The 14224-nt window shown below is 39.8% G+C and overlaps 1 protein-coding gene across 2 annotated transcripts in view; it reads right to left on the bottom strand.

Moving 5' to 3' along the window:
* USP54 (ubiquitin specific peptidase 54) overlaps positions 1–14224 on the bottom strand; it is a 104499-nt gene that overhangs the window by 78262 nt on the left and 12013 nt on the right. Inside the window, exon 1 of one of the 2 annotated variants that reach the window (XM_030486120.1) lies at positions 2204–2395. The exons of the other annotated variant lie outside the window; for it this stretch is intronic. The gene's annotated coding sequence lies outside the window, so the exon portion shown is untranslated. Of the gene's footprint in view, positions 1–2203; positions 2396–14224 lie in introns of those variants that run through there. 2 annotated transcript variants of the gene reach the window in all.

The following is a 14224-nucleotide window of genomic DNA, read 5'->3' as shown; positions in this document are numbered from 1 at the left end:
TCCACCTTGAAATGTTTGCTAATAATTCCATTAGAACAGCCACTATTTCTTAAAACTGGATGCACTTACAAAAGCTGTTGCAGATGCTTAAAATCCAGTGAATTTTTCAATAGAATATACAATCACGCATTATGAGGGTTATTTGTTTCCCAGCCAGCGAAAGAAACTGGCTTAAGATGCTAAAATATCATCAAGGATGGTAAGAAACAGCTGATGACTTCCAGAGGAAACAAGGAACCACTTGCCAAAAACCTACAGAAAGTTACATCCGTCAGTATGCGGACCTGTATTACATAGTAATAGGTGCTGTAATAAAAAAAAAAAAAAAAGTACTTAGCAGTTAGAGATTTTCACATTGAAATGTAATTGACCAGATTTCATGCTGTAGCCTAATCCTTCTATGTCCTGGACTACTTACTTGTTCACCTTAGTCTGGCAACCTAAAGCTGCACTTCCCCTTTGGACTACAAACCTGCTTCTGACAGAACACCAGTACTCTCTGTCTAAGTATGAGATGAGTACTAATTAAACACTACAGTAATGTGACATTCACACAAACATCCCTCTCTCCCAGGTCTGAGGCACATCCAAAGCACAAGTATACATTAATATACCTAAAGACTCCATCAGTCTTAAACCACGCCAGATTAATGTACTTCACCTCTTTAAAAAGCCCCCTGCTAATATAAGTCAACTGGGATGATGCACATTCCAGGACAAAGGCTGTTGCAGCCCATCTATCTATACAGATGCCCACTACAAAGAGCAATACAGAATACCAAGCAGTGTATGAACATCAGCAGCTAAATTTAGAAATTAAAAACATCATCCGTTGCATACTGATTAGATTGAAACACTATAAGGGCAACAGATAAAATAAACCTGCAGGAAGATGGATTCATAGGTGTGCATTCAAAGCTAAAAATAGCACATATAACAAATACATCTGGCCACACACAAAAGTATTTATTTTAATGAGGAGTTACTCCAGAAAACAGCTCTGTAGATTTAGAGACTAAATCTGCTTTGGAATCTAATGCTGAAATTAGATTTAGAGATGGACCTTTCCAACTGAAGACTTCAAAGGGAAGTCAGCCTACATTTTTAGCGTAAGAATACCAGAGACCTTCCTCTAGTCAAGAGTCAAGCCTGATAAAGCCTTGCTTTACTCTGTCACATCCTTCTGCTACCAGAAAAATGACAGAGGCTCCCCTGTCAACTTTACCTTCACGTGATAATTCTCTTGAGCAGGGATTTTTTTTTTCCATTATTTATTTCTGCCAATTTTAACTTATCTGGTGAGAAGTGAATACACTAGGCCAGAACTTAGAACTGCAAATATAAAAAAGTCTGATTATCATGGAGATTAAATGAATGTTCAAAGAAAGATTTCAGTGTCCCATCTACCCTTATTTAAAGAAAAAAAAAAAAAGAAAAAAGAAAAAAGCAAAGTCATAATCAATACTTTGCCTTTCTTCATCAGAACTAGCAGATGCAAAGTCTGTGCATGTGAAAATTTAAGTGGTGTAAATTCTATATGGGCTTGCACATTCCCACCTAACTGGCGAAGGGCATACAGGTGGGCTATAATCTTCCCATTGGCAAGGGAGGGAGGACAGCTGTAAGACACCTTACATCCCTCCTGTACTCCAAACGACAATATTCCAGTCTGGAACTGCCTTGATTTACCCAAGTATCATGAGTTAAATTTAACATAGCACCTTCTACAAAGGACAGTAGGTAGACAGCACAATTCATCACCCTGTGAAATAGTAAATGAACACCAGATACTGCCTTAGTTGTTTCTCTCTCAGCAACAGTTTTAACAAGTAAATAAATACAAATGAAGCATCTCACATTATGCATGCCTGTACAAAAAAAAAAAAAAAAGAGGCTAAAAATTATGTTTGTAAATAACTAAACATCCTGCACAAAGCTCCTTTTTCCAGCCTCGTCTGCTGAAGGAGAAAACCTTTATTTGCTTATACAGCAGCCAGCACAACATGGAATAAGCCGACACCTGCTGCAGCGGACCCGCACTGGGAAGCCATCCTTCACTCCCTCCCGCGGCACCAAGATCCAGATGCATTTAACACGCCTTGCCCACCCGCCGCTCCCCGTCCCACCCGCTCCCGCCGCGCTCTCAGGGCCGCGCTCCGCACCGGCACCTCTCGACGCTCCCGCGGGGCCCCGACACACTCACCAGCGGAGCGGAGCAGAGCACACCGGGCCAAGCCCACCCGGGGAGCAGCGCCGCCACCGTCCCGCACACACGTGCGCAGCCACCGCTGCCCTGTCCCGCGGCGCGGGCAGCGCGGGAGCGGGAGCCACCGCCCCGCCTCCGGCACCATGACGTCACCGCTCCGGCCGCGCACCTGATCCCCGGGCAGGTCGGGCCTTAAAGAAGCAGCGGCGGGGCCGGGGCGGAGAGGTTGCTTTCACAGCCAGGAGCGGGCAGCAACGAAGATGGCGGCGCCCAGGTAACACCCAGAGCCCGCCAGCTACCCCCAGGGGCGGAGGTTGGGCACATAGGGCAGTGTGTGCTGCCCAAGGCCTTCTAACACGTCTCCTCCACCTGCGGGAAGCATGAGGAGACCCTTCAGCCATGCTCTGCCCTCAGTGCCAGGGCCTCTCGATCCAGCACAGCCGGACATTTACTGCCCTTCTCCCCGGAAAAAGTTACCTCGGGGGTGCTGCTTCTGTGAATAATTTGGTTTAGCAAATTGCTCTCCTCATTGACTTTACCAGCAGACTCCAAATCTTTCCCCTTCTTTCCACAGCTCTTTTTAAGCAGCAACCATGTCCAGAGCAGGACATACCTCTCTGACACACAATCTACAAATCAAAATGGCAGCATTTGGATTTGTGAAGGCCACAACTTTACTCTTTCACCCCAAAAACATGATGCCAGTTTGCCCTTCACGAAGGGAGGCTTGCCAGTTCTGCGGGGCATGTACCAAACAGATACAGAACAACTACATTAATGTTATACTGTATTTCTGCCAGAAGAAACCAATCAACAGTTTTGTGCCATGTTAAATGTTTATTTTGAACCCGGTGAATGAGACACACTCAAAATGTAACTAGGACAAATCAAACCATTATCACTATCCTCCTCCCTAATCAAAATCAGTTGTCCTCTTACGCTGCTCAGTGATCTTCTCTGCTAAGGAAATGTGCTGGAGGACAAGAGACCTTTAAATCAGCATCTGCATCACTTCCACTCAGCTGGGCAAATAATGTTAAATGTGTAAGAGAGAAGAATTAAATGGAAGATACGAACACTAGAATTTCCTAGTCAAGAAGCAAATATGAAAAGAAGGGTAGTAGTTCTGATGCTGTGTCATCCTTCCCGAACAGAAAACATTGTATTGACATACACCCAGTCATGAAAACACATCAGCCTCACTTGGATCTCGAGGAGGTTACTGGGAATTCTCAAGCTGCAGCCATGCAGGCACTTTTTTATTCCTTTCACTACTGTTAGCATAAAGCCACCAGTCTAGACCAACTACCAGGATTAATCGCCACATCCTCCAACTTTTCAGGGCAATTTCATGCAGATCAATTCATCTCTGTCTGCTCCAATTCCTCATCTCTAAAATACCAACAAACAATACTTTCCCAATTCTCATCTGTATTTTCGGTAATAGTTCTTACTTTTAGATATCAAAGATGATCTCTAAATCACAATCAAGTGTCACTCACTGTCCGGCTAATATCATAAAGGTTTTACTGAACCTTCTACAGATATTTTCGAACAGTGATTGTATCAAAAGAAGCGTGACCAGCAGGTCAAAGGAGGTGATCCTGCCCCTCTACTCTGCTCTTGTGAGACCTCACTTGGAGTATTGTGTACAGTTCTGGTGTCCTGAAAACAAAAAGTACACGAAGCTGTTGGAGGAAGTCCAGAGGAGGGCCACGAGGATGATAAGGGGACTGGAGCACCTCCCATAGGAAGACAGGCTGAGAGAGTTGGGGCTGTTCAGCCTGGAGAAGAGAAGGCTGCGTGGAGACCTCATAGCAGCCTTCCAGTATCTGAAGGGGGCCTACAAGGATGCCAGAGAGGGACTCTTCATCAGGGGCTGTAGCGACAGGACAAGGGTTAATGGGTTTAAACTTAAACAGGGAAAGTTCGGGTTAGATATAAGGAAGAAGTTCTTTACAGTGAGGGTGGTGAGGCACTGGAATGGGTTGCCCAAGGAAGTTGTGAATGCTCCATCCCTGGCAGTGTTCAAGGCCAGGCTGGATGGAGTCTTGGGTCACGTGGTTTAGTGCGATGTGTCCCTGCCCATGGCAGGGAGGTTGGAGCTAGATGATCTTAAGGTCCTTTCCAACCCAAACCATTCTATGATTCTGCGAAAGGCCCCCTTCTCATGCATGAGTCCCACCACCAATTGCACCAGCGCTCATCAAAACCAGTGTTGGCCTTTGGAAGAGCAGCATTGAGAGCATGAGCGACAGCATTTGGTTTGCCTGAAGGAACAGGCTGAGTTACAGTTTAACGCAGTATATTATAGCCTCATACACAAAATCTTGCTTCTTGCTTTGGTAATAAGGAAGATACCATAAAAGATACTTTTATTAAAATACCTGAATAACATTCAACTCTAATTTTTCCACCATAGAAATTATTCCCCCTTCTCTCTTTTTCCCCCTCGTCTCCGCCTCATGAAGAAAACATTTTCTTCATGTTTAAACCCTTCCCTTCTCCCCTTCCCCTAATTTTCTGAGTATTTGCAAGATCTGTGTTTCTGCTTTACTGGATATTAGTTACCCAACACTACTATACTAAATAATCACAACTATGTATCAGGAAATGGTGAATGTGATATGGCATTTTAGAAAACTCTATTTTTTATATCTATATTATATATTATTTATATATTTTTTAAAATAGAATTTCACATTCATACGAATGTCAAACTCACGTGGGCAGAACTTACATGGCATTATTTTATTTAACTACATAAAGGTTTTAGAGTAATCTGAATTAAACTGATATTAATGGTAAGCACCAATGCTACATTTTTAGAAGTAGGGGATCTCATCCTCTCAGCCCTCTAGGCTATTACTCAAACATTAAGAGAAAGTTTCTTGGTTTTTTGTCTTTCATTCTAAGCTGAGAAACAGTGTGGAACAATCAAAACAGTTCTATCTACACTATAATTAAAAAAACCCCACCTACTGTTAAAAGCTATGTTGTCAATTCATTAGTGCTGTTTCAGTTCAGCATCCCATTTGCTAAAATTTAGTGGCAAACAAGCAGTGGGATTTCATTTTAAAGTATGTTTAGAACAGATTATCTTCATTATTGATAGCATTAAATGTGGTATTTAAATACTCAAACACACTTTTCCCTCAATAAAAATCATTTTAATCACCTAACAATGTCATATTTAAAAAAAAAAAAAATCCCGTGTTGATTGTTATCCATCCTGTTTGGTGCCTTTTGATCACTGAGCTCCCACCCTTAGAGAGGCAGCTATGTAACTTCAGCTGGAGCCTGGAAGTCAGCTCTTCACGGATGACGGATCAACTATTGTCTGTAGCATGTTTCCAGCGCTATTGCTTATCCACACTATTGTGTTGCCTTCCTGTTGCCTTCTCTAGAACCAACTATTAAATGAAACCAACATATTTACACATATTACCATCCAACATAGCTATCCACTGAAAATGCTGAATATTTCTAATAATTAAATATACCTAATAATTAAAATTACAACTCAGTTATGTTTTGTACAGTGAAAGCACAACAAAATCACTTCTAAACCTTATTTTATGTAAGGAGCACTGAATTCTCCAAATCTCAGTAGTCTAAATACGTTCAGTGTCTTTTGAGTAGTCTAAATAAATTTGTTGTCAATTAAGAGCACTTGGCTACTAAATTCATAGACTAGTTAGGGTTGAAAAGGACCTTACGATCAACTAGTTCCAACTCCCTGCCCTGAGCAGGGACACCAAATTTTCTAACATAAGACAAACTTCATTTACTTCTATTGCAAGGAGACAGTTCAAACTCTGCTTTACAGTGAAAATGGGTTTATCCGTCTCATAGTCCATGTTTAGGCACATAAAAAACCTTGCATTGAAATACGGTTGCAGAGTAACAAAGTAGTTCAGTTTAGCATGATGGCCTGTGCTTGAGAAAGCAGAAATGACTAGAAGGAGGACTGACTGACTTGTCAGCCTTCGTTTTTTACATCAGTCACCTATGAGATTTTCAGATAACAGTGATCTCAGAATAAAGATGGGCCACATGCCATTTTGGAACTGCATCAGCACTCAGTGCTGTGTTGACCTTCCTCCACTTCTTTCAGAACTGAAACCTACTACTCAAACTTCAGATTTTGAGACCACTAAATGGTGAGTTTGGATTGTAATCCAGCTATCAGAGTCTTCAGAACACCACATTTTAACTTATGCTTATAAATAATGCTTCTGTTATGTATCTTGATGTAATTCTACAAAGAGACAAATAATAAGTACTTTAAAAGCCTAATCCAGCATTCCACAGTGAGAGACATCCTTCCTTCACCAAATAAAGCAAGACAAAAGTAACTTTGTTGGTCAAAAGGAAGTTAATTATTATTTTCATTAAGTCAAGTACAAAAAGAGCAACATGATGCACCATAAACAATAAGACAGGTAGTCTGTGCTTTCTCAGTAGATTTTCAAGTGCAGCTAAGGAAGGCAGAAGTCAAATGCCATGAAAATCAAAATTATTTCAGGCATCCACATTCCAGCTCTTTAAGAAAAAATAAAGCCATGAGTTTTCTGACCTACCTATAGCTTTCCAAAACAATAGGTAAGGCTCAACATGAAATTATCCATTGACCAATAGCCCTCTGCTGCTGTAGATTTCACTGCTACCTAGCCACCCATGGGAAAAACAGCTCTATTGCCCTAAGTTGGAGGGCTGGCATGAGCTCAGCACTCAGTGTGGCAGCACTGCAGCACTCCCAAACCCCAGGCATTCTCAACTAGATCATGTGAATTGCACAAAATGCTGTGTTTGCCTCGTATGCCCAGAAGGATCAGTACCGCTTAGAGCTGGTTGATGAGGTTGCAACATCTTGCAACTTCTATACTATGGTATGTCTTTATTATACATTCCTCCTACATAGTAGTCTCATCCTTCCAGTTCCAGTGGCACATGCTATTGGCATTCTCTCAGAATTTGCATTTTTGACATATTTTTCAAAGATTGTTTTATCACCAAGTATTCATCGGCAATAAACTGAGTTACTTGGCTTTCCACTAGAGTAAGGGTCCTCCTCTTTGTTCCAAATGTCTGTATCACCTGCTGGGTACATACCGCTAGCTCTAAATTTTCAATTGGCTCTGATGGTTAAGAAGAATACCATTTAAATATGACCAGAGCCCGAAGAAGCACAAACCTGCGAGTCCCACATGTATTACTCTGGAAATTTGAAAGCTAATGATCAATATTTAAGTAATCCATGTCAGCAATAAATACCCTTGCAGATATTATGAATATGACCATCCAGCTAGGAAAGCAAGGTCCGTGATGAAGGGAAAACATTAGAATTTACTGCATTTAGCCCAAATTCACTGTGGGATGGAGAAGCAAAATAGTAGGGTAAGAGTAACCTGTGATCTAGCAGAAGAGAGGAGTTAAAATCATCCCTTAATATCCAAACCAACAACAAACAGGTCTTTCAAATCACCCTTAACCTTTCTGTGGTATGCCTCATAAAAGCTCCAGAATGCTTTCCTGCACAATGCAGGACCCCTGAAGTTTCCACATCAGACATCTGTCCAGCATTTAAAGGCTGTTCACCACCTCTCCCCAGCTGCCAGAACTTCCAGATTCCCTCACATAGATATCTTAGAAGGGCAAAGAGGAAGAGGGGAAAGAAGGAGAGGGAAGGAGGAGACGGAAGAAGGAGAGGGAAGAAAAGAATTATGGAATTTCCTTCAAATCTACTTAAACGAAAAGCCCCATTAAAAATTGCTTGAAGCTGTGACAAACTCCACTCTCAGGCACAGAATTCAGGTTTGGCTGGCTACACTGTACACAGGCTGTTGGCTTTGGCTTATGAAATCACTTATTTCTCTTTGAGAAAATAGAAGCTAAAATTGCTAAGCAAGGTAATTTCCAACTGCGATGATTAAAGATGTGTTCTAGGGTATAACAATGCAAATAGAGACTCAAAATATGCTAACAACACATGTTAAACAGCCTCAGGTAACTGAGGCTTGCACTCATTTCTCAGTGGAGAAATACACAATGGAAATTGGGAAAGATTTTATAAACAAAACAATTACCAACAGTACACTCCTTGTTTTCTTATGATAATAATATGTTGAGTCCCCAAAGTGCTGGTCTGACAACAGAAGTCATTATGAAAATGAGAAAGAAATAAAAGTTGACTACCAACAGACACGTCAATACAGAAAGTGAGCTGAAAATCTTGTATGGTGTACTTAGTACTTATGTAGTGAGGTACCGAAACAAGATGAAGGCTACCAAATTAGAGGACATGAGATGTGGAAGGCCTGGCAATACAGAGGCTGGCTGCATCATCATTTTGTCCAGTGGGTACTGCCTCAGGGTAGATTATCTCCATGTACATACTGTTCATTTTTTACATCAGTAACATTCCAAAAAGTCTATACATACTGTTCATCAGTCTTAATTGTCATTTAAAATACAGGTAAATAAAGAAAATGCCTTATGAGAAACAACAGTCAGTTATCTCAAGAACCGATTCTTCATTCCTGGTCCAAGACCTAATCTGCATTTTTCACAACAATTTAAGATCACTTGTCATGCCCTACCTCTCATGGATGGGCCTTACACTTGAGAACTTCCAACCTTCTTGAAACAGCCTACTACATACACACACACAAAAAAGTCATGTCTTCCAGTTCTCTTTTTGGGCCTTGCACACTCTCCCCTCTCCCTGGTTCAAATTATTTCAGTTTTTCTTACCAGGCCCCATTTTCCAGACATCCAAGTATTTGATTACTCTTCTCCCAGCCTCTATTCAGCTCAGCTGTATTTGCTTGAGGCATTTACCTTAACCAGATGCAACACTTCAACCAAGGACTTACCCATAGACAATAAATGATTGGTCTGTGTGTTTTACAGCCTATTCTTGTATTTTTAACCCTTCTGATATAATGGTGTCAGGAATTCTGGAGAATTATCACCTAATTACTTGTTCCCTACCCTGTATTTGTGTATTTCATGATTTCTGCTAAGTGTAGAACTTCAAACTGTATCAATTCATCTCCTACAATTTTTCTCGATTTTCTCAGAATAATTTTGTGCCTTTAAACTTGTGTCCCATGCATATACGTCCCCTCCAAGTTTTGGGAGCGTTTTTAGTGAATCAATTTTGTAAGCACACTATCTACTTTATCATCAAGGTCATTAACAGAAAGATTGAAGTGAAGCAGAATGAGTACAGACCCAACAGACCGTGGCGGATCCACATTCAATACAACCATTTCATTCTGACAGACAATCGTTAATAACCAGCCACTGGGCACAGTCATCCAATGAGTCTTCCTCCTACTCTACAAGAGTTTCTTTCAGGCCACGTTTCTTCACTTGTTCGTAAGATTATTGCATGAAACAGTGCCAAAGAACTCGCCAACATCAAAATACTAACATTCACACTTTTCTTGTCAATTCACAGGCTTTATTGTCATATTACAGAAGAAAATTAAACTGGCATGATTATTTATTCTCCTGAATTTGTGGTGGCTGTGACTCACGTTCTTCTTGTCTCCCAAAGGCTTAGTGCAAGAGTTTATTCAAAATGTGGGAGAGGGATGGTCTTCTTTTCCCCACCTCTCATTTTAATTTTCAAGTATCAAGCATCTCAAATAGCAGCTAGTGGTACTGAGATGTCTTCCGTCACTCATTTGGGTTTTTTCTTTAATGTGTCAAAGGATTAATTTCATCAGGCCCAGACTAATAAATAACCTACCCAAATACTAAGAAGTATGCAAAAGCTTGCTTCAGATTTGCCATCCATCTTCTACGTCCTCTGTGCTTTTTATTTCCTTCCTGTGCTAAGTGCTGCTCACCTATACTTTTCTTCCGCTAATGTTTTGAGGGTATTTTCATAGAACTTATTTCAAGTACGTCCTACAAAATTGTGCTGCCTATCAAAAACACCACGTTAGAGCGCCATGGGTATATTGGCAGCTAGAAACACTGTAGTGAGTGTAGCTCAGCAGGCAGCAGCGCTCCAGTGCTGCCTGCAGGCTGTGCAGCCCTCAGAAAGGTTAAGAAAAGGCCCCAGGATAAGGAAGGGGCACTTCTAAACACGGTGGCCATCTCTAGTTCAATGGAAATATGTAGGAGAACTGCAGTAAGACAGTAATACAAACAGAACCGGAGCTCTGCAATCCAGACTTGCAATCTCACCAGCAAGGGAAGACCATTTAGCAGATCTTTTGCAGCATATTAGCATCACTTCTGTGTCAATTATGAAATCTGTTCTGTACTCCCAGCTAGGCAGATAAAGCTGGGTTGGATCAGGAAGAGGGATGGGGGAGGAGGGGCATGTACTTTGTTCACATACTCATGCACATATACAGAACAAGAGGTTGCAGATAAACAGGATTAAGCCTGACACAGATGATTCTGCAGATACTCTGGCTCTCGCAGAGTATTTGCTCCGATAGCACAAAACCAGCACCCTTCTGTACATTCCTGCTTTGTTGCATCACGACATTTAGAAATGTTAGTTACTTGCTGTCACTGCCCAAAATTAAACTACATAAGAATAGACTCTTATTATAGTACATGCTTATGTGGCAGTTTAAGATGTAATGGTTGATTTTATTACTTTAAAATAGCAACAAAGAACAGGAAGAAAAAGGTTTAAAGACATCAGTAGCTGTAATGCAGCTGTGCTGATTTTTTTCCACATAACTAATACCTAAGTTTTCTTAAGTGTATTGGAGGGTATTCGCTATGCACCCAAATTGTTTATTTCCTTTTCACAAGATTTATACAATGATCACATAAAACTGAAAACTGTTTATTATCTTCTTCATACAGTAAGCATACTTAGAGCCTTCTAGCCCTTCCCTTAATTGAAAAATTTCATCTTGCCATAAATACCTGAGACCAAAAGAAGGAGGATACTGTAATACAACTGTAAATTAATAAAAGTGAATAGTTAAGATACAAAACTATCTTTAAAATTAGTTCCCCTAAGATTGTCCAAAATTCATCTGACACATTATATAATTTTATGACAATACTTTATAAACAGAACAGCAAAATCTAACAGGTTTAACATTAGAAGGAAAAGAATGAAAATACTGCTTATGTAGGTTAAGATGGTAAATTAATACTGAGCTTTTGGGGAGTATCCAACTTTATCTAGTTAATATTCCCACTACTCGTGGTTTTAAAGTGGGGGTAGAGGGGAGGAAAGGCACCATTCCAGATATCAGCCATACCCTGCTCTGTTCATCACAGAAGGAGGAGGCTAAAACACTGATTTATCATGACTTAATAAGATACTGACCATCAGCTGAACTGCATCAACTGACTAATGCTCTTCTAGTCCAATTACCCTGAGAAGCAAAACATGTTAGTATAAACCACAAGTGAATTAACTATATATACTCAAGAGAAATCTCAGACAATATACTAACAAAAGAAAATTTACATTGCAACTGCTCAGTCACTAATTTACAGCTTTCCATGTTTTTCCTGATGAGGCAAAGAAATTTACAAAGACAAATACTCAGGTTTCAACTGATGGGATTTGATAGTGGGTTTGCTTTTATGGGTTTTGGGGTGCTTGGGTTTTTTTGTGTGTGTGTTTGGATTTTGGTTTTTTATTTTTTTTTTTGTGTGTGGTTTTTTGTTTGCTTGCTTGCTTTTTGCTATTGGCACATTTTAAGAAAAGATTAATTTTGTAAACTAGTAAGAATGTTACAAATATAACTATTAATTTTCTTGATCCTCTTAGCCATACTGAACACTAATACTAATCACTATTAGATAGCATTTTAGTGGTCAGTTTGAAGTATATTTTGAAAGAGACATAAACAATAACTGTTTGATTTTCTTTTATATGAAGTAGATTAATTACTACAGTTCCTCTAGCATAATCATTTAAACTCGGCGCTCAAGAACTTCATCTGTGTAGGAAAACATGGTAAGAGATATGTCACCTTGCAGACAGGATTTGCACTGCTGCTTCATATGTCACAGCTATTTCCATCCATACAAAAAATGACATCGATGCAGGCTCCTACTATTATCTTTAAACTTGGAAAGAAGTAAGAGCTCTCTCATATCTAGTTCACTATCTGCTACATGATTAGCTTCTATGATATATTCACAACCACACTGGAATTCAATCCAAACACATAGTTAGTTTAAAAATTCTCTACAAATTTGAATGGTCAGTACAGTCTGTATTCACAATGCTTGTTTATGTTTAGTTTTAGCTGCAAGCTCAGTTGCATCCTGTCTATGTGGCCAGGATCTATAAGAAGACATTATTACTGCTGGTTAATCTAGGTTCAGAGAAAGACTGAACTATACAGGTGAGCTTTTGAATTAAATATAATTTCTGTCTTTTGTATTGATATGCCCACAAGTTACATTAGCAAAATCATTTGCTAACTCATAAGAATTCTTTGTAATGTAGTTTCATTATGTTACTTTGCATATCCTCCAAGAACTTCCTCCCCCAGTAGAAGTTAACAGATTTTAGAACTATTTCTGTACGAAGACAGACAGCGCAAGATCTGGTTCCTCTTCTCACTGAACTGGGGATGTGACAGCACTGGAACTGCCAGAACACCAATTCTATTCCCAGTTCTACACTAACATCCCCCAACAAGCCAAGACTCTGTGTCCATCCATTCTGGCTACTTATGATACCATGTCAAAGTAAATTCACTGAAATATCTGGATCGAAAGACTCAAAACAGAATTCTGCCTTGGGAAAAAAAAAAAGTGGTGAAAAACATACTGAGAACTGCATTCACCTGGATTAATTTGAAATTTCAAACAGTAAAGGGAATACTGCCTGGTTACTTAGCAAAGAAAAGAAATAAATCCTCAGCCCCTTGCTTGCCAGAGGAAGCCTTGTTTCTGGACATCCATCACAACAAGCAAGGCAGTGGTGTCATATAAAGCAGCTGATCCTGATTCCAACACATTTAAACCTAGGTAACAGCTTCGTACAATTTGACAGGGAAGGCTGGAATGGAGGCTGAAGTAATAAATATCCAGTGGAATCTAATGGTGTAGTGTCCTAGTTCTCGCTCCTCTAAAATTTTAAGTGCTGTCATCTTTTCCATAGTATCAACCCACCAATGGTTACTATTGAAATGGATAAGCTAAATCTAAAGATATCACTGAAGCAAAAAAGTTGTGTATATTCCTTTCTTAAGGATCTACCAATAAACTGAGCCCACCAGCCTGCTCTGCTTTATATTTACTTTCCCTTCGATAGGTCAACAGCTTTGCAACTTAAAAATTGGCTACTTTGAAACATCAAAAAATGTAATAAGCAAACTCAGTATATAAAGGCTCACAAATGTTTCAAATGAAAGAAGCAGACTCAAGTTCTTCTGTATTTTCCTCTGTATTTTTCTTCTTCATACTGCAAAGGATCTGAAAGAACGAAGTACTCCTTTTTGAAAATGCATTTTAATACTTTGCCTAGCAATTCTACCTATCTTTTCTACTAAGCAGAGTTATATTTCTGATCAAAACTAAATATGCAATCAAGTGACACATAAAACTTATGTCATTCATAACACAAAGCTTCCAATGCTGGCATCCTAGCTGCATCCAGAAATCTGAAGGTACTAGCGAACCTATTTTCTTGTTACTTAAGTCAATGGGAATAAAAGACTCACAAGATTTAAACAGTATAAGAAAACAGGACTGGTTCCGGCTGTAAGTGTCTGTACTTCCAGTCCTGGGCTGCCTGAGGCAGCAACAGCAACAGAAGACACACAAATTCTCTCCTGGGAGAAACTTCTTTCTGCAAGAAAGGTTATTCTTGTTGTGGAAGCAGGAGAACAGACATCATTAAAAAGACAAGAAATGCTGCTCTACATTATACTAGTCTAAATTCCAAATAATTTCTGCAATACCAGTACACATTGATCAAATCCTAGTGCAAGAGAGGAAAAGTTTTTCTAATGACTAAAGAATCTCCAAAGCAATTTTGCCTTGAAAGTACACAAAGATGCC

The sequence above is a fragment of the Strigops habroptila genome, chromosome 5 (assembly GCF_004027225.2).
Source record: "Strigops habroptila isolate Jane chromosome 5, bStrHab1.2.pri, whole genome shotgun sequence".
NCBI lineage: Eukaryota > Metazoa > Chordata > Aves > Psittaciformes > Psittacidae > Strigops > Strigops habroptila.
This window is presented reverse-complemented; position numbering and strand designations above follow the sequence as displayed.